Genomic DNA, 26,887 nt, shown 5'->3' on the forward strand with positions numbered 1-26,887 from the left:
GACTTAAAATCAGGATGTTGATGCTTTATCTCGTGTTCACGAGTTTTCAACTCTTTTTACTATCTCTTCACCTATATTTTCTAGTATTGATGATATTACTCGCGAGTGTAACTCCACTGATTATATGTGTGCTATTATTCATATGATTCAACACTCATCTTCTCCAAAGAAGCATTATTCTTATGTCGACGACATTCTTCGCTATAAGGGGTCGCATTGTGGTTGTTCCATCTTCTTCTTGGTGTTCTAAATTGTTGCATGAATTTCACTCTACTACAGCAGGTGGGCATTCTGGGTTTTTACGCACTTATAAATGTCTCCAAGTCAATTTTTACTGGCCTGGTATGAAGCGAAACTCAAAGACATTTGTTGCTCATTGTGATGTCTGTTAGTGAAATAAGGCAGAAGCTATCTCGCCCCCTGGTCTTCTTAATCCCTTGCCTATTCCTGATGATGTTTGGATTGATATTTCTATGGATTTTATTGAGGGGCTACCTTCTTCCAATTGGAAAACTGTCATTTTTGTGGTTGTGGATCGACCGATTATCTAAATATGCTCATTTTAGTACTCTGACCCATCCTTATACTGCTACTTCTGTTGCTGAGGTTTTTGTTCGAGATATTGCTCGTTTGCATGGTATGCCTCGTACAATTGTTAGTGATCGTGATCCTATATTTCTTAGTGATTTTTGGGAATCCTTCTTCTCTCTACAAGGTACACAGTTATGTCGGAATTCCGCTTATCATCCTAAAAGTAATGGTCAAACTGAAGTTACTAATCGCACTTTGGAGTGCTATTTGCGTTGTTTTGCGGGTCAAAATCATCATGATTTGACTAGCTGGTTACCATGGGCTGAATGGTGGTATAACACTACTTATCACTCTGCTATTCAAATGACTCCTTTTCAAGTTGTGTATAGCCGTCCTCCACCCTCCATTTCTGCTTACCTACCTGGTTCTATTGTTGTTCATGCTGTGGATGTTGCACTGTGGGATCGTGATAGAACTTTGCACCTTTTAAAGAACCATTTACAATATACTCAAGCTCGAATGAAACAATACGCTGATGCTAAGCGCTCTCAGCGCAGTTTTGAGGTGGATGATTGGGTATATTTAAGGTTGTAACCTTATCGACAATCCACCGCGGCGTCCCATACTTATTCTAAGCTCTCTCCCATTTACTATGGTCCATTCCAAGTAACTGAGAAGATTGGTTTTGTCGCTTATAAATTGGACCTTCCAATAGGTTGTCGTATCCATCCTGTTTTCCATGCTTTTGCATTGAAGAAAAAGTTGGGTAACACTGTTACTCCAGACCCTCATTTACCAACTCTTACTGATATTTCTGAATGGGTGCTTGAGCGACTTCTAGAACGAGGTATTTTCAAGAAGAATAATAAAGCAGCCACTCGTTGGATTATTCAATGGAAGGATCACTCTGTGGATGAAGCTACCTGGGAGGAGTGTTCTGAATTTTGTGCTCGCTATCCTGATTTTCCAGCTTGAGGACAAGCTGCATTTCAAGGGGGATGGGATGTTAGGAAACCAATACTGCTATTAGTATCTAATTATATAAGAAAATCTTTGTTTCTAAATTGTTTTGCTTAATTTAGGAAGTATGTTGAAATAGAGTTAATTGCTCTCCTATATAAAGAGGTCGTCTGTAATTAGATTGGTATTCATTCGATCAACTAATAATATTAAGAACTTTTCGGTGGTTTTTTTTATCTCCAATCAAAGGATCATAAGGTGGTTTTGATCTCCAATCAAAGGATCAACTTAGGGTTCTTCTTAATTTAAGTTAAGAACCTTAACATTATATGGAAAAAAAAAAGTTCACTCACCAAATCGAAAAAAGTTAGACAAGTTGAGTTAATAGTTAGTTCCTTTTTCTTCAAATGTTTTGGTTTCAACTTCTTTTATTTGTCTTTCTATATAATTGATATGGTCTTCAACGCAATATGACATAAATTATCCAGTTGTTCACACTCCAATGGTAAAAGAACAACTTCTTCTTCTCTTCATCATTTTCATCAAACTCATTTCTCTTCAACCAATCTTAACTACTGAATTCATCTTCAAGACATTCAACTCCTCAAATCTCATACTTTATGGAGGTGCAACACTTGATGAAAACAACATTTTAACACTCACTAAAATATCTTTTTCGAACATGAGTCGTGCTTTCTACTCTTCAAAGATACCAACAAGAACACCAAACTCTACAAAGATTATTCCTTTCTACACCTCCTTTATATTCTCTATGATCACTTTAAAGGGTTCTTTGCCTGGTGATGGTTTAGTCTTCCTTTTTTCACCATTTGCAACTATACAAGGTGGTAATATAACAAATGATGATGGAAATGAGGATAATGACCATGTGTTGGGAATTCCGTTTGCTCATTCTGTTGAACATTCGGATGATGTTAAAGTTGATAAGTTTGGTGTTAATTATCAAGTTTGGATTGATTATCAGAATTATTTACATCCTCGAATGGCTGTATTGGCATGGAAGATTCTCAAAAAGGAAGTTGCTACAGATGAAAGAATTCAGAGTAATGGCATTCGACTGGTTTCATATTGTAGGCTATGTAAAGCTCAGGTGGAAAATAATGAACATCTTTTCTGGCAGTGTTCATTCTCGCAGCAGTTGTGGTCGTGGATTGCTCAAGCATTTGGTGTTTCACAAAGGCTACATAATTTAAGTGAAGCAATGAAACTGGGAAAAAATTGGGGTTCAAAATCCAACATATTTAGAAGACATAATGACCTAAAAATACATTGTACTTCACTGTTTTTTACATTAAATACAATGTATTTTTTTTTCTTGCCTAAAAATACATGAAGCTTTCAAAATTTTACAATTGATACAATCCGTTAACTTGATTGGATGGAATGCCAAATAACCGTTAGAACTGGTCGCATGATTTGCATACCTTCTCTCACTTACCACCTTGGTCAATGAGTTAAACAACTTCTTTTCAAATATGACTAAAATGCCCACACATTCCCAACATCTTTTCAAAACAAATCAATAACGTAAAATGATTCTTTACAAAAGTCTCTCAAAAGGGGAAATCTTGTGAACATGAAAACACCATTTTTATTTGATATGAAGTTGGTCATTCTTTCACAAAATAGTAGTAGTTGGGTTTCTTTGGATAGTCCAAGAATGATTTTTTCTAGGAAAATTGTTATTCGTATATTAGTATATAACTTAGAAAGAAGTTCAAGTACACGTAGTAGTATTAATGGTGATTCTGCTAATGTTAGGCATGTGTTAAATGTTCTTGTTTGTTCACTTCGTGGGTCTTCATCGTCAAAGTCGGGCTCCGATTTTGGACAGCTTTATTCTTCTCAATAGAGAGATGAAGGTGCTAAAAATCAAGTCATCAAGAGGAATTCTAGTGAGTGTAATCAGTAACTTTTGTTCAAAATTTTGATGAGTATTTGTTTTGATGTATACATGTTGGGGATTTTTTCATTCGTGTTCATTGGTTTTTGTTTCATTTTGGGTTTTTTTCTTTGAAATTGTAAAGAAACTAGCAATGTAGATTGTAGAGTATCTATTCCGATCTGTTTTGAAGTGAACCTTGGCAAAATTAGTCATTCTTTTACATTTGTTTAATCAAGTTCCTTATGCATTATGCTAAAATCATGGTTCATAATATCGGAAGTATACGACAAACTGATGCCAATATGCCATGAGAGGCGAGTTTTGCTGTTGTAGTATTGTGGTACATATTGAAAATTTATTTTGCTTTCAGGGGTATTTTAGTCATGTGAGGAGGGTGTAACTCACGCGACCATTTCTAACAGTTAATTGACATTCCATCCAATTGATTTTAACCAATTGTATCAATTGTAAAAAATTGAAAGTTCCATGTATTTTTAGGCAAGGAAAAAATACATTGTATTTAATGTAAAAAACAACAAAGTACGTTGTATTTTTAGGTCATTATGTCTATTTAGAACTCTTGTTTAGTGACTGGGCTAGTTAGCATCTGGAAGCAGCGAAACAAAGTTCATTTCGATAACAAGACTCCTAAGATTGGTGAATGTAAACACTTGGGTGGGAGTGCTCACACTGCACAGGAACAAAAGTCGCTTCAGTTTTGGAATGTAAGTCCAAGAAGAAGGAAAGCCCCTCAGGTGAAACAGTGTTCTTGGATTCCACCAGAACCAGATATCATGAAGCTGAACACAGATGGTGCTTCTGTCGGCAACACCTAGGTATGTCTGGTATAGGTATGGCATACATAAATAATTTGGGAGAATTTAAGCTATCAATTTGCAAGAATATTGGTGTGGGAAAAGTTTTAGGGCAAAGTGTATGGCAATTGTGGAAGAAGTTGAGCATGCAATCCATAAATGTTGGAGATTTTTGTGGGTAGAAACTGATTCTGAAGTTGCTTCCAAAGCCTTCAATACCGGTAACTTACCATGGGAGCTGACTCCAAGATGGAGCTATTGTCGGAAAGAGTTGAAAACATTCAAGATTTCTACAGTGTGGAGAAAGCTAATACGTCGGCAACTGCATTGTCTAAGAAAGGTGCAGCCCTACCCCTTCAGGAGGCTGTCATTATTGAAGGGAAGCCCCAGTGGTTACACAAGTGGGAAGCTCCATTTGAAATATTTTACCAATTTTGTTAGTTCAAAATACTTGTATTTGTACGAGTGTTATGTGAGATTTGATTGAATTAGGGAGGTGCAGTATGTTGCCCTACCCTAAACACATGTACTTAGATCCTTTTTAATGCAATTCAACTTACTTAGCAATATATATATACTTAATGTTACTATGGTTGTTGCATGTATCACAAGGCTTAAAAAGCCATTAATTTCTACCGATCTATTTTATGAATTTTTAGATGAAATGTATGTTGGGTTTAGTGCTACAACTGGACATTTAGTTGAAACACATGGGATTCTAGGTCATGGTGAAATGCATTTCACAAGAAACTGAAGAGAGGATGAGAGAATTTTTAGTTGAGGTTTCAAGCCTTGGTAGGTTACTTGGGGGGATTTAGAGGTTGGTATAAAACAGTGAGAGGGAGCTTAATTTTGATTTATGATTATATGGAGAATGGAAGCTTGGATAACTGGGTTTTTGAATGTGTTGAGAGTGTGATGTTGAACTGGAAAGATAAGGTTAAATTGTTGAAAAGTGTGGCTAAAGGGGTGCTATACTTATATGATCGAGGGATGGGAATCCAAAGTTTTACATAGAGACATTAATGTTGGGGAATAACGATTCCAATCGATCCCTACTACACAGATAACTTGTAATATGAACACACTACTACTCCAGACAAAATCTAAATTTCCACTACAACCAACCTAGCATGCCCAACTCTCTAAACAACTATCAACAACAAATAATAATGCAACGAAAGTAAAACATACCACAACACAAAGATATATCGTGGTTTGGCCAATGGTGCCTACTTCCACAAGAGCTAATCCTTTTATAACGTGGGAAGGAAGATTACAATCACTCTTCTCAAGTCTCTCCACCTTACTAGATTACTCCTCTCTCTTTACAGGTTTTTCTCTCTACAAAGGTTATCTCTCAATCTTGATTGCTCTCAAAATTGGGTTTCAATTTCATGACTTTTGTGTTGGCTAGGTTTTCCAAAACCTTGTTTTTGGTTTATATCCCAAAAACCTGATTCGTGGTTACTGTAGATAGAAACTATGAAAAATAGACATAGGTGCGGGCGCGCTCTCGGCAAGGCCAATTTTGAGCGCACGCGCCTTCAAGTGCCTGTTCCATAAGAGGCTGAAAAAAAACTATCTTCTTTTCCAGTAACAAGGCCGCGGGCGTGCCTTGGGCTTAGACCAATCTGAGCGCGCACGCGCTCAGACCACTTCACGCGAACAGAACTGATTTCTCTCCTCTTCCTCATTCTCATGTGAGGGATAACTCCAACAATCTCCCCCTCCCGAAAACTGAGGGGATACCTCCATGCAATTTCCAAATCAACAGGAGGAGTGTGCTACCATTCCGGTGGTAGCACAACAAACATCAAACTTACCCTTCGATAAGACCTTGGTCATCATATCCGACCCATTCTTGTCAGTATGGATCTTCTCAATGCACAAATATTTGTCTTTGAGTACTTCTCTAATCCAATGATAATGCACATGTATGTGCTTGAATCTAGAATGAAAACTCGGATTCTTGCTCAAATAGATAGCGCTCTGACTGTCACATAGAACTACAAACTATTTCTGCTTTTGCCCTAGTTCATCGAAGAACTTCTTTTTCCATAGCATCTCTTTGCAACACTCAGTGGATGCAATATACTCAACTTCTGTAGTGAATAGGGCAACACACTTTTGCAACTTAGATTGCCAAGAAACTACTCCCCCTGCAAAAGTAAACATATAATCGGAGGTGGACTTCATCAAGTCAACATCACCTGTCATGTCTGCATCAGTGTAGCCTTCAAGTAAGAGCTTACTTCCACCAAAATATAAACAGGCTTTGGAAGTGCCCTTGAGATATCTCAATATCCACTTAACACCTTCCCAATGCTCCTTACCCAGATTTGATAGAAATTGGTTTACAACACCAATGGCAAAAGCAATATCCGGTCTTGTACACACCATTACATACATCAAGCTGCCCACTACGGATGCATAAAGAATCTTTTCCATTTTATTCTACTCATGCTCACCCTTTAGACACATCTCTTTGGTCATGCAAAACTGGCCACCAAGTGGACAACTGACTAGCTTCGCTTGATCCATGTTGAATCTCTTCAACACCTTCTCAATGTAGCTTTCTTGAGAAAGCCACAACTTCCCACTCTTTTTGTCACGAGTGATCCGCATCCCACGTATCTGCTTTGCTTGACCCAAATCCTTCATCTTAAAGGACTTACTCAAGTCTTTCTTCATCTTGGATATTTTATTGATGTTCGGGCCAACTATCAACATATCATCCACATACAACAAGAACACTATGAAATTCCCATATATGGAAATTTCTGAACAAACACACAATGATCAGAAGTAGACTTCTTGTATCCATGCTTTACCATAAAAAATCAAACTTTATGTACCACTGTCTTGGTGCCTGCTTCAACCCATACAAACTCTTTATCAGCTTGGATACTAGGTGTTCCTTGCCTTTGACCTCAAACACCTCTGGCTGGTCCATCTAAACATCTTCTTCAAGGTCTCCATGAAGAAAAGCTATCTTGACATCTAGTTGCTCAACCTCTAGGTTCATACTTGCGGTCAGACCCAATACCACCCTTATAGAAGTCATCTTAACTATAGGAGAGAAAATTTCATCAAAGTCAATACATTTTCTTTGACCGAAACCACCCTTCACAACAAGGCGAGCTTTGTGCCTTGGGTGTGGATTATTCTCCTCATGCTTGACTTTGTAGATCCACTTATTCTTGAGAATTTTCCTTCCTTTTGGTTTCTCAACTAAATCATAAGTGTGATTTTCATGCAAAGAATCCATCTCACCATGCATGGCCTTCAACCACTTCTCTTTGTCTGTACCTTCAAGAGCCTCTTGATAGTATATAGGTTCTCCACCATCAGATATTAAAACATACATATAAGGTGGATACCTGGTTGAAGCTTGTCTCTCTCTGTCGGACCTCCTTACCCTATCTTCTTGTGGCTCAGGAGGATGCACTTCTGCTTGCTCAGGTGGTGGTTAATGCACTTCATCTGCATCTTCTATATCAATAGGTTCTATCCCATCATGAGCAATATTATCATCATCATGAGCTTCAAACCCATGGTTCTCTGCATTCTCAATGCCTTATGCACGTTCCATAGTTAGAACTTATGGTTCTGAATCAACAAGATCATTAGTGAAAGCTTCTAGCTTCTCACCATCCTCAAAGTCTGCTATGGTTTGGTCTTCTAAGAACACAACATCTTGACTTCAGATTACCTTCTTGTTAATCGGATCATAGAGTTTGTAGCCAAACTTCTCATCCTTATTACCCAGAAAAATGCATTACTTGGCTTTGTCATCAAGCTTGGATCTCTCATCCTTGGGAATATGAACAAATGCCCTACACCCAAATGCCCTCAAGTATCCATAATCAACATCTCTGCCTGACCATACTCTCTCTGGATAATCACTATTCAGAGGCTTTGATAGCGATAGGTTAATCACATGCACGGTTGTATACATTTTTTCTACCCAGTAACTTCTAAGTAACTTAGAGTGAGACAGTATGCATCTCATCCTCTATAATGGTACGATTCATCCTCTCGGCTATACCATTTTGTTGTGGTATCTTGGGAACGGTCTGCTCATGATGAATCCCATGACTTTTGCAATACTCTTCAAACGGTCCTATGTACTCACCCCCATTATCTGAGCGAATGCACTTCAAAGGCTTCCCTGTCTCTCTTTCCACCATGCTATGGAAAATCTTGAACACGCCAAGTACTTCATCTTTGGTTTTCAGACTATATGCCCATATCTTTCTTAACGCATCATCAATGAAATTCAAGAAGTATAAAGGTCTCCCATGGGACTTTACTTTCATAGGACCACATAAGTCAATGTGAACTAGCTCAAGGACATTGTCCTTTCTGTGATACGAGAATCTTTGGAAAAACATCCGTGTTGCTTTCCTACCAAATAGTGAGTACATCTATTTAAATGCGTACCTTTTATATCTGGCAAGGCCTTTTGCTTGGTGTTACAACCTTAATTCTCTTACGAGCACTATTCCCTAGCCCTTAAGCACTATTCTCCTTCTCAGCCCTCTCACTCTCCTTTCCTCCTCTAGGTCTCCTCCTTTCTTAGGTTAATGGATCCGCCCCTTTTTCTCTCCCCCACTATTACTCTTTATACCTTTCTTTTCATCCATCATGGCCCTCCACCTGTCCCTCCATCTCGCGGTCCTCTTAGCTCCATGTGTAGGGTTTCCGTACCGCGACCACACGCTGTCACCCCGATCCGGTGGATCGCGGACTTATGTGCTATGCTGACCCGGCCCATCTCACCATTGATATCCCGGTGCTACATCCTGCCACTACACTTGGCAAGAACTTTCATGCCTTTTTCTCCCATATGACATACACTACTACAAAAATGCAATAAGATAGCGTTTATTTAATAGCACTTATAAAAAAAATGCTATGCTTTTATTGGGATAGCATTTGCTTATCCAGTGCTATAAAAAATTTTTACACTGGGCCAACTTACAATTGTGTTTGGATGAATAGCGCTACATAATTGATTGCATTTTGGGCCAAAATACTATCTTCTATTGCCATAGGGGTCCAATTTAAGCCCGCTCAAAATGAAAATCCCAATTTTTAGCTCGCTCCCTTCTTTTTTTACTCATTTTTCCTCTTTCCGAATTAAGAACTAAAAACGAAACAACCACCACCATTTTCTCTCTAATACCCTCCAATCACCGACCACCACCTAATCAAAATTGTTTTCTTTCTAATCCAAAACCGTATGTAACCAACTCCAATCACCCCACCACCATATTTATCTCCACCGACCCATCAATTCATTCCTTCTCTTCATCTCAAAACAAAGCCAAAAAATTTTATCGGATAAACCCAATTGTCAAAAGCCATCGGAGAAAAGATTGCGAAGAAAAGCTTAAAACATATTATAATGTACGTACTCATCTTCTCGTTCATAAAAAAAAACCCCCATGTTTTCATTTCCATCTTTATTTTTAACAAATAAAAATTCTGTCTTTTGAATTTTTTGTTAAAAATTTTGTCTTTTGTTAAAGTTTTTGAATTTTAGTTCCATTTTAGTCTTAGTTATTTTGTTTTTATTTCAATTTTACTTCAATTTTTTTCTTTCTTTCTTTCTTGTTTGTGTACTGGGTGTTCAGGTGAATTGAGTTTGAAGAAATTAAGCCAAACAACGTGAACATCTCAAGCATGAATATTTTGGTAAGTTCATCAAATTCATTCCTCTTCTCATATTTGATTCTAAAATTATATGTTATTGTACAAAGTCAAACTCCAACTTAGTCGCCGATTGATAATACATAAAATGGCTAGTTTACCTACGAAATGAACGATGAACTCAAAACGAAAGTAAACTAAAACTATTTACGTGTCTATATTTATCAAAGTTTCTACTCTCAATTCTATCGAAATAGAATGGAGTAACAAATTCGTTCCACTCCTAATTCTCTAGCATGGAATGTTTTCTAATCTAATTAATCGGTCTTAAGTCTAATGAGAGCTTTACGAAGGGTGTTATACTACGATACAATATGAAATTGATTATGTTGAATTTAAACTACGAATGCTATGGAAATATGATTGTTTTTGAATCTAGATAAAGGATTAGAGGGGAATTGAATCCACCTCGAATCCAACTTAATAACCTAGCATAGATTCTTGTATCTCGATTCTTACGTTCTTACGGCAAGAATTTCGAGTTCTAATCCCTAGTGTTCATGACATTTCTACCAAATACTAACTAGCATGTGAGGTCGCCCCACCCATTCTCATGGCCGAATCACGACCTTCTAGAGTGGAATAGATTCTACAACGCTACTACACTATACCACTAAGTTTTCATCAAAGCTTCATCAACCCCTCTAATGGAGGTTTTAGCCTTTAGTCATCAACCCATCATTTCCCATTGAATTATAACTACTCATCATATTAAAATCCTAACTTAACTAATTTAACTAACAATGTTTCAATCTACTTAAACTACGAAATGATAATCAACAAGAATTAGAACTAGATCTATAAATTGAAATGACAAAAATCGAAATTGACAAAATAACTATTTTATTTATCTAATCAATTAAGAACAATGATTCAAAAACTTAATCTAAAACAAGAATTGAAAATGGAACTTAAACTTAATTACTCTACTGAAAACTAGATCTAGAATTCTATATAGTTTTAGGTCTAACTAGCTACCATTAATAAAGAGCTAAGCTTTTGTTTTTATACTTTCAGATCCAAAAATCGTGCATGGGCTTGGATCCATGTTTTGGGCCAGAGAATCAGGCCCAAAACCCAATTCTTTCAGTCCAAAAAGGCCTCTTCAGCTGCAGTTGGCTTCAACAGACTTTTCGTCCACTTCTACTCCTCTGATTGGATCAAGGCTTAGACCATTGGAAAGCTCTTTCCGAGCCGGTCGTTTTGACATAAGGTAGGCCCCATTCCGAGGTCTGAGTCCAAAGATACGGTCTTCGGAAGTTCTGCTGACTTTGTGTGCTGTTTTTGCCCGCGTTGACTTTGACTTTTCAGCTTTGACCGGGCTTTAGAAAGGCTTTGTCTTCTTGAATCTTGGTCTTTAATCACGAAACTACTTAGTAACCGACCTTTGCTCCTTTATCTCGCTAAAGTGGCACATTTCTCGCATTATAATGGACTTTGAAGCCCGAATGCATAAAACACGTGAATCGGTGTTAACTCTTAATTATTACTAACATAATTGGTCTAAAAGTATGACTGTTACAGGGTTAAAACTATAGTTTTGGGCTCTTATCACCGATGATTATTTGTGAATTTGGGTTTTGTGTTGTATGAAGTGTTAATTTACTTTAGTGAATTATGAAGTGTGATGTTTGTTATTGGTTCGTATATTTGATATTTTTAATTAATCATGAATTGGCACTACAAAAGAAACGACTTTACCCGACTGACTATAGCAGTCGCCATAGGTATTACCCGATTGACGAAAACTGACGCAAGACCGTCGGAAAATGCTCAGTCGGCATAGGCTTCCGATAGTTAAAATTAGTTAGAATAGGTCATCGGCGTTGATAACCTTTGCCGACGAACATTCCAACAGTTTTAGACCGTCGGATATTCCTGATGTCTATGACCGTCGGATATACCTGCTGTCTGTGACCGTCGGGTATACCTGCTGTTTGTAACCTTCGGGTATACCGGTGACAGTTTAGGTTAGTCGGAAATTAGTTTTTTTAAAAAAATATATATATATATATTGGGATTTTAATAAAAAGATCTCAATATCACATTCTTTTTCATGGCAACATCACAATTATTACAAAATAGCTATATTTAGTATCTAGCTCAAGTAGAAAGGACATGTAACAACAATGATTCGATGAAATTATTACACCGTCTCTCCATTCTGCTCTAATGCCCAAGTCTAGAAAGATGTCAAACTCTTTACAAAAAACAAAACGGAGTCTTCTAACACTTTTTAACTTCCCAGGCCAAACCCTGACAAAAACCAAGTAGATTTTCACTTTCTACCCTTTGACTTCACTTTCCTGCCAACTAGAAAAAAAATTGTCTGAGAGAAATTCTTTACTCAGATTAAAATTACATTCAAGCAGTTGAACCCCACATGATAAAAGAACATTAAGGAAACTACCACTAATCATAGTCCGGGATAGCTCAAACATTTTTATCAGACGTCTGTAATCTTAGTCTCAAAAAGATTCTAGGTACTCTAGGCATGAACATGCCAACACGTATTTTTAGCACCTATCTAGATCTAATGAAATTTTCTAGTCTAACCAGAACCTAAGAACGTTGGACGCAAAAATAATATGATACAAAAAACTTATATTCAAGTTAACAACTTAAATGTTGTTACCTGTGGTAAGTGGAGGTAAATATAATTCTTTGTTGCTGATGGATTATGATTTTCTGCACCCTGCTCCTGTCATAACCAACCTGTGCATCACAACAAAGATCTAATGGAGTTAGTGTAAGAGCTAGAACAATTATCTTGATATCACTAGACAACAGTAAACATGTCACAAGAACAAGACTAATATACTCCCTTATAGAAGTTATAACAAATGTTAACTCTTCATACAAATTTTACAAAAAAATGGCCTGCAAATTCGTAGAAGTTATACTTAAAGGTAGACATACCGCTTATGCAAATATTGAACCGTCGTTATTGAATGTGTTGCAAGTTATGGGTTGGCTGCACCGAGACCATGCCTATAAATTAGATGAAATTAAATTAGCCAAGTCATATATCACAGTCCCGCGGGATAGACACCTAGGTCTCAAAATGCATGAGCCAATGTCTCTATCTTTTGTGAATCAAATCTAGAACAGAATCATTTTAAGCAAATATTTCTAAGTATTACTAGAATCTTCTAATTTACAAATCCACTTCACTTTTCAAGTAGAGATCTGCTTTATATTTTTCTTAAGATTAGAAAACAAATAAAAGAATCTAGTAAAACATATGCAAAAACAAGGAAGAGGGACAGGTCTAAGCAAACATGAAAAAAAAACTAATCAAGCAAGCGAAAAAGAAAGACAACAAACCTTAAGTCTTTGCTTACTATCCTTATCCCAAAAATTGAAAGCACCATTAGATCCAGAGGTTGCAAAGGTATGGTGTACCTGAAATAAGGGATAAATACCAAAATAATTAGATCATATCATATCACTAATGAACTTCAACCTGCTCAGAGTTTATAATGGAAAGAAGTATTGTTACAAGACTAAGATGTGGAAAAAATGAATAGAAAACAGAGAATAACTAAGTGACAGAATATCAACAACCACCTCAACAAGAAGACAAAGAAGTCATGCTTAAGAGGGTCAAATTTACAGCTTTCAGGTCTGTGTTAATGGGTATACAATATAAGGTCTGAGAGGGCGAGGTGCTAAGTTTTTCCTCTAACAGTGTGGTGGTCTGGTATCTAGTGACATCCACAATGTGTTAGTTTACAAAGCAAGCTCAAAGATTTGAAATAAGGTGCTTTGTAATTAGGTAAACATGATTGGTTTCTAGACTTTGGTAGACACTAAGACTAGATGGGTTTTTCTTCTTTATTTTATAAGATCACTGAAGTAGATTAGTGGTGCATAGAAACATCAACCTCTCATTTAGGAATCCTAAATATTATCACTGTGTTCTATAGTTAAACCAATGAGAGAATACCCAAAACTCCAGACAATCTGACGTTTACAAGTCAAACTGAGATATGTTCTCTAACTATAACCACAATGAAAAAAAAATGTCTTTTTTACAGTCATTGTGCTTACATGAGAAGGCCATCTCTTTACTAACATAATCTACTATATACTACAATAGAGACAACAACAGACTGGTAGAATCACCTCTTAATCACTTGAGACTACCGGAAGAGACTCTCAGAAACAGTATTGTTATTGTATCAATAGTCTTATGGACCAATAAATGATTAAGAAAATTGACATAAACATACACAAAACCTCACACTAAACAAATGTAGTTTCAAACACTGCTTACTTAAGAGCTGATTCTCGACATTGCTCCGCAACATCATCAAAAATACAGATAGCAATCCTCCTTTCTTCAGTTGTTTTATCCTTTCCCTATAAATTCAGATCCGTGAGATAACATGTGAAAAATCTTAAGGCCCTTTCAAACGTACTCCGATCATCTCGGATATTAAGATTTCTAGTCAGACAAAATACAAAGGAGACAAACACACGCACACATTCCTGAGATTCCAAATTATAATAAACAATTATAAAAAATGTTAGTATTAACAAATCGATAACTTTACAATTAACAAAGAAATAAGAATGAACAAGACTGATCTGAGAGATTTGATGAGAGAACCACCGGATACAACAACAATGAAAGAACCCCTCTCTTTCGCAAACTTTTCCGACAAATCAACAATGTATTTGGTTAGAGAAACCGAGAGAGCTCCATCATTATCAAAGATCTAGATATTTGGTTTCGCTATCTCAATAATAATAGATACAACGGCCATGATGGTTGGGTCTTTTGATTTCAAGTTGTTGGATCTATTGGAGTTTTTGAGGGTTAGAGATAGTTGTGAGATGGATGAGGTTTTCGCGAGAAAGTATTGGGGAATTAAGATGAGGTTTGGAGGTCGTAGTAGTGCCGAGGGAATAGAGGAGAGAACTAATTGAGTGTGACTGTGTAAGAGTGTTCAGAGAAGGAGTGAAGCGGGCAGCAAGTGGCTGAGATAGGACTAACAGCTAGCTTTAGGGGTTTTTTTTTAGTTATTTTCTTATTTTTCAAAAAAAAAAATAGGTGGGAAGTGAAATTATTTTGTTGTTTGGTATTTGGAAGAGATATGCCTACTGTTAACAACTCTCGTAGAACCGTCGGGTACCCATTGAGATTGCCCAATAGATGGTCAGATTATACCCGACGGACATAATGTGTTGGGAACTTCCTACAGACGGAATCCGTCGGGTATTCTTTATGGCCTCGGTCGGGTAAACTCTTTTTTTGGTAGTGTGGGGTGTTTATACGTTATGTTGAATCATTTGTAATTAGTGAATTATGAATTGGGGTTATGTAATTTTATGCCAAAATTGTTAGTAATTAGAGAACACGCTGAAACATGCATAATTAAGCTAGTTTATATTTTTTTTTTCTTGAGAAAAGGAATAGAAAATTTCATCATTTGGTCGTGTCTGCATGTTTATTGCTCGTCTCTATTGCCAATAATTTATAGCCTATATGAATGATTACTAAATTTCAATTTTTTAAGTTTTTGATTGTAGCTTTCTTTTATTTTGGTTGTACTAATAACTAGTACTATTGGTGGTTCATGTTTACTTAATCTATGGTTCAATTGTTGCTGGTTCAAGTTTTGATCGTTGATTTATGTGATAATGTGTTCTAGTTTCAGCAATGTAGTTTAGCATGCTGATGTAGGTGTAGGCTAAATAACTATGGAAGTGGTTTAGTGACTTAATTCTTTTGTTTATGTTAGATCAGATTTGAAGTTAGAAAGTGGTAGCATAATGATGGATAAAGATTGGGTCCATTGGCAGAGGTTCTGAAAAGAAGTCCTTATATTGCCTTTCATAAAATTTGACTTATATTTACCACATTTAGTAATTTCTTTTTTGTTTGGTTTTGTTTTGTTTTTTTTTTATAGAAATGAAGTAGAGTATAGAAAAGCGGCTGAGAACTTCGTGGAACTTGCTAAAACTAGAACTGGAGAAAAGAAATTGAGATGTCCTTGCAAAGTATGTCAGAATTTTCATCATGGAGATGATAATAAGGTCATCGAACACTTGGTGATAAATGGTATGGATATGACGTATACTAATTGGTTTGGGCACGGGGAGCCACTAGATGCAGTGCAATCTGGTATAGAAACCACAGAGACACATGAATTATGTGAAGCTGCATTTAAGCATGACGATGCTTTCGAACCGAGGATTACTGAAGAGAGAATGGGTGTTGAGTTTGAAGAGTTCTTTGAAAATGCTGAACTCCCTCTATATCCAGGTTGCACCAAATACACAAAGTTGGCAGCAACAATTGTCTTGTACAAGCTTAAAGTTACGCATGGTTTTTCAGACAGTTTATTTGATGGGCTTCTAAGGGTATTACAAGATATGTTACTAGCGGGGAACACTATTCCTAACTCCTCATACTCGGTAGACTCGTTTAATCAAAGAGTTTCAACTCGAAGAGAAAAAAATACACGCTTGTGTTAACGATTGTTATCTTTTTAGGGATGAGAAAATTGATGAGTGTCCAAAACGCAATTCTTCGCGATGGTTTGTGGATGAGAAGACCAATGAGATTAAGAAAGGTGTTCCCGCAAAGGTGTTAAGGTATTTTCTAATAATACCAAGGTTTAAAAGAATGTTTCAATTGCCAAAGTTGGCTGAACATTTAAGGTGGCATCACAACAACAAGAGTACAAATGGTAACATGCGACACCCAGTAGATTTTGAGGCATGGCAAGAAGTTGACAAGAAATGGCCATTGTTCTCAGCAGAGCCACGCAACCTTAGACTTGGTCTTGCTACTGATGGAGTTAACCCATTTAGTAATCTTTGTTCAACACATAGTTGCTGGCCAGTCATGTTGTGTACGTACAATCTCCCGCCATGGCTATGCATGAGAAATGAACATTTGATGCTAGCATTATTGATTCCTGGAAAAAAGCAATCTGGAAATGAAATCGACATATATCTACAACCACTTATCGATGATTTAATAGAGTTGTGAAATAAAGGAGTAGAGGTTTATGATGCATTTACTAAGACCATCTTCAACCTAAAGGCGATACTAATATGGACTGTGAATGATTTTCCCGCCCTTGGGAACTTAGCCGGTTGCACAACAAAGGGTAAAATTGCATGCCCTACTTGTGGTGTTAATACAGATTCAAAGTGGTTGCCCTTTAGCGGTAAAACAGTTTATATGGATCATAGATGTTTCCTCTCGCCAAATCACTCATTTCGAAAGAAAAGAAGATGGTTCAATGGAAAGCATGAATATCGGGAGAAACCTAAAGTTATGTTTGGTTCAGAAATTAAGGTTGTGGTGGACAAAATAGAAAATGACTTTGGAAAAGATGAAAACAAAACAAAGAAAAGAAAGAGGGAAGAATATGTTCTAATGTGGAAGAAGAGGTCAATATTTTTTGATTTGCCTTATTGGGAGGTAATGTTTTACATTTTTTCACACACACACACACACACACACACACATGTGTGTGTGTGTGTGTGTGTGTGTGTGTGTGTGTGTGTGTATATATATATATATATATATATATTTCGAAGTAATTATCTAGAAACCTAGGTTGAGCACTCTAAACTCTATGCCCTAAGATGTCTATAACAACTCTGTCACTACATACCATCCATGCTAGTGCTGAAAATCTAGAATGTACCATTGTAGAATTGTACTTGTCAATTAAATGAAGTGTTCAAACCTCTACTCCATACTACCTGAGGTTGGACCAAACCCAAGTATGCTCTAGTTATGTGCCTAGGGCAGTATATTTTTAACAAGACCCCTGCTAAATTACTAAAGGACCGAGGACTGCAATTTTTCACTTATGTGCCTTTTACAATGAATTATGCAAAAAAATCGTTAATACGAAGAGACTAAAAAAGCTCGAGAGAGACGTTGCAGAGACTTTGTGCATGTTAGAAAGGTTCTTCCCTCCATCCTTCTTTGATATTATTATCCATTTAACAATTCATTTAGCACGAGAAGCACGGCTTGGTGGACCAGTTCATTTGCGTTGGATGTATGCTTTTGAAAGGTGAATTTATACTCATTCATAAAATGTTAATGATTATATTCCACTACTTGTTTCTTATTTACTATTGATGTTATTTCTTGTCTTTAGATACATGAAAGATTTGAAAGGATATGTCAAAAACTTCGCAAGACCTGAGGGTTCCATTGCAAAGTGCTATCTTGCAGCTATCTTGCAAAGAGTGCATGAGATTTTGTAGTGAATTTATGAAACAAACCATTGAGATAAGTAATCGCCGAAGTAAAAATGATGGTTTTGCAAGTGATGCAATACTTGATGGCAGGCCAAATTCTAGAGGAGTCTTGATTAGATTAAGTAAAGAAAGGTTACATGTTGCCCATCTATATGTGTTGTTCAATACAGCTGTAGTCGAGCCAATTTTGAGTGAGTATGGAAATAATTATTGAAATTTAGAGTTTTGAAAATACGTACATTAATTATCTTTTACCATTTTTCTTTGGTTAGGAAGCACATGGATGAGCTACAGAAGCAAAACAAACAACTCTCAAGAAAGAAATTTGTTGTGGAAGAGACATGTAGAAAAGTTTTCTGAATGGCTACATGAGAAGGTTCAGTTGTGACTTTTGTGTATTTGTGTTACCCTTTTTACATATATGTAGATAATAATCGTGATACTTATGCATGAATTTGGACAGATTGTAGAGGACAGTAGTGAGAACATCTCTAAGACATTAAAGTGGATTGCTAATGGACCGAGGAAGCTATCAATGTCGTATTCTTCATTTATTGTCAAAGGTCAACGTTACCACAAGAAAAGTGCTAAGAAGTCCAACCAAAATAGTGGTGTTTCACTTGAGTCAACAACTATGTGTAGATCTAGTTCAAAGGACATAAACCAAGTCATGAACAATGTTTCTTACTATGGGGTCATCAAAGATATAATTTTGCTTGACTACATTGGCTTCCAAGTGCCTTTTTTTTTGTGATTGGGCAAATGTAGGAAATGGTGTCAAGGTGGAAGATGGATTTACTTTGGTTAACCTCCATCAAGGACAACGCCAGTTCGAAAAAGAACCATTCATTTTAGCATCACAAGCGAAACAGGTCTTTTATTCAAGGGACAACAGTGATTCCAATTGGTATGTTGTATTACAATCCCCACCAAGAGGGCGTCATGACTTGGATATGTATGAGGAGAATGTTGATATATTCTCAGGACCACTAGATGTTTCGAGAATTGACAAGAACATTGATGATGAAGATAGTAGCTATGTTAGAAAGGACTGTGAGGGAGACTATGTGTAGTGCATGTACTTTCGGCAATTTAGTAAAATATTTTTTGTATTAATATTTTTGGCTATGAGTTTTGGTTGTTTAGTTCTGGTAGTTTTTCCTATTATTAATATTAGTATCTGATTTGTTTGGTACTTCGGTTGTTTGTTCATCTTAGTATGAGTATTGGTTGTTTGTTTTTATTAATGTGTGTTGTGATTTGTTTTTGGTACTCTCTCCTGTCTTGTTCATATCAGTTTTGTGTCTTGATGTTTTCTGCCACATTATGCATCGTTGACATTTCAGGATTTTGACAAGGACGTAAAGACACTTCACTTCAAACAAAATGTCGAAAGCGGAGGTAAGACTTTTTGTTGATAATGTTTGTATATACACATGTTTCTCATTTAATAGAATTTTTGTTGGCATGTTGACAGAGTTCAAAACAAGCAAAGAAAAGGAAACTTGATGAAAGATGAGCTATTGTAGTAGCTCTTAGGAATACATCAAATGTTGGGATACGCATTTCAAATAGAAGTGATGGTAGTCTACCACACTCAGCCTCTCAAGCCAATGAGTCCCACTTGTCAAAGAAAAAATTGTGTACCTTAGAGAAGTTTAACTCTAAGAAGAATAAGGTAAGCACACCTATCTTCCTCTCCTTTTCTTCCTTATGCAACTGGGCACTAAAGCCATACTAGTCCTATTTAGTTTGGTACATGTCTGAGTCTCCACGAATAGCCGCTAACTAGTAGTTAGTGCTTCCCCAGATGCTGCTATATTCGCCGACTTTCGTAAGTGTGTATGAGACTCCTAGTGTAGGTCTAACTTACCCTACCGGCCGGTGCCTTTAGGTAACTCTGTACCTGGTTATTTGCAGCACACACACACACACAAGCACTCCCAATATATGTCTTTGTTACACTTTAATCTTAATATATAACTGCTGCCTTTCACCTAATTCACTCCCAAGTTTAAGGGTGTTTTATGTTAACCTTTATGTTATATTCTTTAAATTCCAGTGTAAAGGGAGCAACAACTAAACAATCTAAGATTGGTAAAATGCCCATCCGAGATACTAACGTCGTAGATTCCACTGATGGGGACTTTAGTAAGGAAGAAGATGCCCAAGATTTTAGTGAGGACGATGACTGATAAGTAGTTGTGATAAGTGCTCAAAAAGTGCAATTTAACCCTCGATTATGCCTCTTGTTTAGCCATCTTAGTGGACTAATAGTGTTTGTAAGTTATGTTTTAAGATTCTATAGGTGAGAAAGAGAGTTTTGTAGAATATTAGAGAAAAAGGGATAAAATGGAGCAATTCGGAGCAATAAGGATCACATGGGAAGCCCGTGGACAATCATGGAAAAGGCCAAGGAATTGAAGCTATTAAAGATGTGACTTGGACCTATTTTAAAGCCTATTTGGAAGCCCAAGGCTAAAGGATTTGTTGTTTGGACCAAAGCCCGCAAAAGAGGATAAAAGGATAGAGCAGAAGAGACAAAATAGGCTTATGCGTCTGGGATGCATGGATCGAGCGTCCAGATGCATTGATCAAGTATGGGACACATGGATTGAGCGTCCAGACGCATTGATTAAGTCTGGGACGCATGAATAGTGCATCCAGACGCATGAATCGACACTGTAGCCAATTTATTCTCAGTTTTGAAAATGAAGTTGGACTCTGAAAGAAGTTTATTTGTATTAGGAAACAAATGAAGGTTTGGAATGCTTCTAGAGCTCATTGTAACCCCTATAAATAGAGGACCTAAGTGCCTCATGTAATGGGCCAATTGACTTATAATCTTGTCTCCAGAACTTGAGGCAGAGAGAGATTAATAATAAAAGATCGGTTTTAACTAGCTCAGTCTTAATAAATTAGTCTTTCTAGTCTTATGTTCTTCGACTCTTCTTCTTCTCGTTTTTCATGTTCTTCCTTCTTTATGGAAGACTAATCTTCTCCTTCAAGGGAGGAGATGAAGCCATGCTTAAGGTTTAATGATTCTTCCGGTTCATGGTGTTCTTCAATCGAGGTTAGTTCTTTATATTTTTAGTTATTAGTTCCATTGCCCACACCGGGGGATGGAAGTATAGAATAGGGTTTATGTTTTGCAATATTAATATCATGCTAGTGTTCTTTACTTTTCTTCTAGTAGTATAGTTCTTTAGAGTTAGGGAAGTATTCTTTGTGTTGCCTTAGAAGGGGGAGCTCAGGGAGTGGCTACCTAGGGGAAGTATTCTTTGTGTTTGCCTTAAGTGGTGATTCATTGAATGGCCGCCCTATTAGGAAGTACTCCTTGATGTTGCTCTTGGTAATACATTGAATGGCTGCCCAAGCTTACATAAAAGGAAAGAAGATATTAATAGAATAAACATAGGAACAACCTTAAGTAGAGTTAATTGTTAATGATTTTTCGTCCAAGAGGGCATCGGCACTTGCTCGATTGCCTAATTGTAATCTACTTGTAAGAACAACCATGAAGCAGAAGATCATAGATTAAAAGTATTGGTGGATTCTAATCTCTTGAATCCCCTCTCTTATAAATTCCCAATAGTTTAGTTAATTTAGTTTAGTTTAGCATTAGAATCTAAATCTCTATAATCATAATTTTTAATCCCTTAAACCCCCTTTCCAGTCTTGTCATTCACATAACATACACTTAAAAGTGGAACGATACCCTACTCATCCTTTACTTATTGAGGGATAATTAGGTTTTGATACGCTTCTATTTGTTCAACGACCATCATCTATCTACATCATCCATACACCATCTACACACAAAAAGGAGAAAGTGTCAATGACATAGTCCCAAATTCTTACTCTCGTGGCAATAGAGAGAACCCTTCTTCAAATGAATCTCACAAATAAAAAAGACGGGGGGTTCTACAAAGTCTAAGGTGTTGTTTAAATATGTTTTGCTTAACATTTTTGTTTATATATGTTAGATTTTTATGTTTCCTTTATTAAGTATTGTTTATAATTTTCATTAATCTTTTGTTTTCCTTTAATGGGGATGTCGGGGCAAAAAGTTAACCCGAGGCTCCCGATGTGATGGTACTTCTGAAAGCTCGAAAGAGATGGGGATTGGGATTTTTGAAGAAGAGAAATTGCACCAACATTCTGGTTGCCTACATACCCAGTGAAGAATCCGGGATCAAGTCTCTTAAAACGTAGTTCTTGAGGCTACAGAAGCCTCCGTATATATAGCAATCCCCTGCCTTGGCGGCCAAGAAAGGGATTCTCGGAGATTGCCTTCCTTGATAAATCCTAGTATGATCTTATCTAAAATAGGATCATTCCCCAAGATTTCATTCTATCCTTGTGCAAGATCTTATCGGATTGCACTAGGATTTTTTGCTTCCGCGGATCGGATTATTGGATCAGAATCATCCGAACGGATTGGATCCATGGATTTGGGCCACCCGGATGGGCCCTGGACCTGTTCTGAACTTTGACGGATTAGAAGACCGAATGATCCAAAAGTGTTTATTTGGACAGCCACTGGACTGGTCCGCCGCTGGTCCCATATCCGGTCCATGGTTCGAGTACACTTTGGACTGGAAATATAATGTATGGTACACACATTTCCCCCTCTTCAACAGAGGAGCAAACGAAGATGAAGGTGGTATGTTGAAGAAGAAAAATGATGGAAAAAACCAAAATGATATAATAAGGAAAGGGGAACGTGTAATGGGAAAAAATAATAAGTATGTCATAGAGATGGACGAAAAAATGTGAGATAATCGAAAAAAAACAAAAGTGGAAAAAGTGAAGGGTATAAACAGAAATGACTGTCTTAGGTAAATAGTAAAGAAAGAAAAATGACAATGAGAGTTAATCTAAAAATAGAGAAGTGGGTGTAACTCAATAAATGATATGAAGCATAAAAGGGGCTAAAGTCAAAAGGTGAGAAAAGTAAAAGGGGTTGGGGGGTAAATAAAAAATGTTTGTAATAAATGGGTGGTTGGATAAGTTAAAAGAATGAGATAACAATTGTGTGGGTGGGGATCAAAAGAAAAAGATAAAAAGATAAAGAAGAATAAAGAGAGAAGTGAAAAACTAAGCCTTACCATGTAAGTGTGCTTCAATTTTTCACTTAATTCACTTGTGTAGTTGTCACTAGATGTTAAATAGGTAAAACTTTGCATGTCTAGTTTATGAGGCCTAAAGAATCATATAAAACCCATAGCTTGAATACTTTAGTGAGTAAAATGAGTGACCAAATTAGTGATTTGGTTATGGGAGATGCTAACTTGGCCTAAAAATAAACCAAAAGAGTTGAAATAGAACTGACCGGCTAGTAAACTGTTGACCCGGCCTGAAAACTAGTGACTCGGCAAGGAAACAGTCTGACCCGGTGCGAAAATAGATAAAAATCGCCAGATCCATATATAAGTAGGCCTAAATACCGCCGGAACCAGCTTGTAGACCACTGACCCGGCAGGGAAAAGCCAGAATCAGCAAGAAAAACACCATGACAAGCTGGAAAATATGTGACCCGGCTGTAAAAACTTCCGAACCGGCTGAAACCGTCCTGAACCAGGTAAAAAAAAATGCCTGGACAAGCTGGAACCGGCTGAAAAATGCCGGAACCAGTGGTAAAAATGCTGGAACCGGTTGGAAAGTTGTTGAACCGGTGGGAATAATGGCTGAACCGGCTGGAATATGCCTGAACCGGTGGTGAAACGCATGAATCGGCCGGTGCCGGTCGCCAGTGGTATAGGATCAGCAAACAAAGTTTGTGGACTTTGGGTTTTGAGCTTTATGGATTTTGGGCTATTGAATAATGGGTGTTTTGGATATTGGTTTTGGGCTTGTGAACTTTGGATATTGTGTTTGGATATTGGAAATTAAATATTGGGCTTTGAAATGAAATCCGACCATACTAAGGAGACAAAGGGGTTGGGTCAGGACCACCTAGCAAATATTTGAGGTCAGAACTTCTGGTATGCCTCGACCACACTAGCCCATACCTTGACCAAACTAAGAAAACGAGGGCGACTTCAAGAGTGCGCCTGTCACTTGGTTCACTTCTCTGAGGCAATTCGAAAGTACGTCGTCGGTCTAATAGCCTGTTAAGTAAGTGTAACATGCATTGCATTTCCATATTCATTATCTCCATCTCCAATTATTGTACTGAACACGTATTGCACGTCCATATGCATTATAGCTTGTGTACTTAACTGGCCTCATGAATTCAGGACGACGTATGCACCACCAATTCAACGATGGGTGCCAGGAGATAACTTGATAATGGATCGGACGGTGACGAAATTAACAGCTGAAGACGTACGAACGAGATTCAACATTCCGGCTTACATTGGGATTCGCAAACCGCAGATGAGGGGAACGTCGTTAACAGATGCAGTGAGACCGGGTGAAGTTATTGTGAGCTACTATCAACTTCTCTTCGGTCTCCGGTTTCCATTAAACGAGCTATTGGTCTACTTGCTATCCATGTGGGAGGCTTCACCAGGTCAAATGTACATAACATTTTACATGATCATCTCTCGGCTGGAAGCGATTCGCCAAGCGTATAACTTGCATCTGAACTGGGAGTCCATCTACTACCTCTTAGTTTCGGAACCTGTTCCCTCCAGAGGTTGTATTTGCCTTCGGGTGACATCGCAGGTGGGGGGGTTCGAGTTTATTGGATTTCTTCGTAGCCATAAAGGATGGGACACACCGTGTTACATACTCAGTAACTGGAGGCGGCCAGAATACAAAGAATTCATCCCGTGTACATTTAAAGGTAAATTGACCCTTTAAATGATGTCGAATTAATCATTCATATTTGACAACTAACCAAATTTATCATTTCGGATCAGGTGTAGATGAGATTCGTGCTCCCGAAAGGGAATTGACTGAGGAAATGTGGAGTAATCTGAACGTGCTATGTAGTCTACCGCCAATGGCATATGACTTGTCATATCCAGACGAGGTGGTCTGGTGGATACGTGATGTAATGCCAACGCCGGTAGGTACCGGTTATGATGTTGGTGGGGTGTCGAGAGCGCCAGGAAGCGCAACCTTTAGCAATGACCCTCCTCGTGGCGGTCGAGTACCAAATGTGGCAAGGGAAGCAACGCCAGAGATACATGGAAGGCCTCGCCGGAGACTGGCTACCCGACACATATCATATGTGCCACCGGTTTACTCATGGGAGCACACCGAAAGTGTGAGTTCCCGGGTTGCATCTAGTGTCCATTTGAACTCGGAGAATAATGCTGGAACTCTGCGTGGAAATAACTTTACCACAGGTAACTCATGTGTGTGCGAGCATTGCAATGTTGTGGAACAACTTACTTTGCGACATGGTAATAAAAAATGACTATAATTCTGCTTGCTAGGAATAGTGCCTGGTCCATCGCGAAGAAGAAATCTTATTGTCAGTAGTTCAGAGGATGAGGAGGAACGAGATGCCCCCAGTAGTTTAGAGGACGAGGAGGAACCAAATACCCCCAGAAATGATCGAGGGAAGGGTGTGCAGTTGGGAGAAACACCACCCCATACTGTTCCGGCTTTTGGGTCAGTTGCAACTAGTTCCAATGATTCTGGGTTCTGTGTTAGGAGTGGTAGGCCTTCGAGAGTACCCTTAGATATAGTGCCCATCAGTAGTATGATACCGACCTTTGCAGCAGATAGGTCGCGTGGATCTTATGGCCGTTCGGCGTCACATAGAGAGCGAACCCCTAATGTATCTGATACAGGAACGAAAGTACTTAATTCCGCGTCATCTGGATCTCGTGGCCGCCGATCTGCCTATAGGCAATGTCCAAATCCTGATCCTGCTCCCTGAAAGTCGTTGCCGGTACTGCCATCGGAAGATATTATGGAAGCGATAGCAACGGGATTTAGACAAGGTAAACAACAACACTTGAACTTGTAACTTTAGTAGTAAAGAAGTGAATTAACACGTGAATATTTATATGGACTGCAGGTACGGGTGTTAGTCACGCGACGCTATGAGAGCCATCAGGAGGAGACTGCTCGCTTAGCCAGAGAAATTGCCGTGCGAGACGCGGAGCTTGATGCGTTGAAGGGGGAGTTATCCCGATATCGTACCAATGCTTGAACTGTTCTTATCATAGTTTAGATATGGAGTACATGTATGCGTGCATGAAGTAGCTTGTTTTAACTCGGCAGAGATAAACACTCAGGCAATAAGTTGAATATGTTGAATGTGTAATAATAGATTAGACGGTGGTCTACCGTTGTCACGACTATATCAATGCAACTAAGGCACTTGACGAACAAGCGTAATTACATTGCATAGATTCTTCAGTAGATGATCTTTGTGGAGACCAAAGGACAACCAGAAGTGCCTTATTGGTTTGATTAATCAGAGTGTAGCTTAGATTGCGCCACCAAGGGTAGACGCTTGATGTAACCTAAGCAATAGCACCCAGACCAAAAACGAAACATTATCATTCTTGGGTTTGCGTTGTCAAACTATGATACCAGGTGTAAGCCGAAACTGAAGTGCAGGATAGCCTTCGCCACCCGGGTTTAATAAATTTAAAACTAAAAGACCAATTTGAAATTAAAACACAACATAAATGGAAATGAATTTTATTGATGAAAGATGGAAGGAAAGTACAATGTATGTGAAATTTATTGGTGGAACTAATGATAAGTAATTTACTTGTGAAATAAATGCAAATGATACGCATTC

General features: G+C 37.8%; 1 long non-coding RNA gene and 1 pseudogene across 3 annotated transcripts in view; one reads left to right on the plus strand and one right to left on the minus strand.

Moving 5' to 3' along the window:
- The first annotated feature begins 5,049 nt into the window (after window positions 1-5,049).
- The window catches only part of LOC147476382 (L-type lectin-domain containing receptor kinase VII.1-like), a 42,391-nt pseudogene continuing 20,553 nt past the window's right edge, over window positions 5,050-26,887 (plus strand). The window contains exon 1 of the transcript XR_015209305.1: window positions 5,050-5,233. The product of XR_015209305.1 is annotated as an L-type lectin-domain containing receptor kinase VII.1-like (transcript). The remainder of the gene's footprint in view (window positions 5,234-26,887) is intronic.
- On the minus strand, window positions 12,050-14,913 carry LOC147476383 (uncharacterized). 2 transcript variants are annotated; one of them, XR_015209307.1, is made up of 6 exons: window positions 14,549-14,913; window positions 14,210-14,295; window positions 13,258-13,335; window positions 12,850-12,921; window positions 12,566-12,645; window positions 12,050-12,236 (listed from the first exon to the last, which is right to left on the minus strand). It is a non-coding gene; the product is annotated as an uncharacterized LOC147476383 (long non-coding RNA). The 2 variants fall into 2 exon arrangements; XR_015209306.1 differs by having other exon boundaries at window positions 14,210-14,913.

The sequence above is a fragment of the Coptis chinensis genome, chromosome 9 (assembly GCF_015680905.1).
Source record: "Coptis chinensis isolate HL-2020 chromosome 9, ASM1568090v1, whole genome shotgun sequence".
In the NCBI taxonomy this organism is placed as follows: domain Eukaryota; kingdom Viridiplantae; phylum Streptophyta; class Magnoliopsida; order Ranunculales; family Ranunculaceae; genus Coptis; species Coptis chinensis.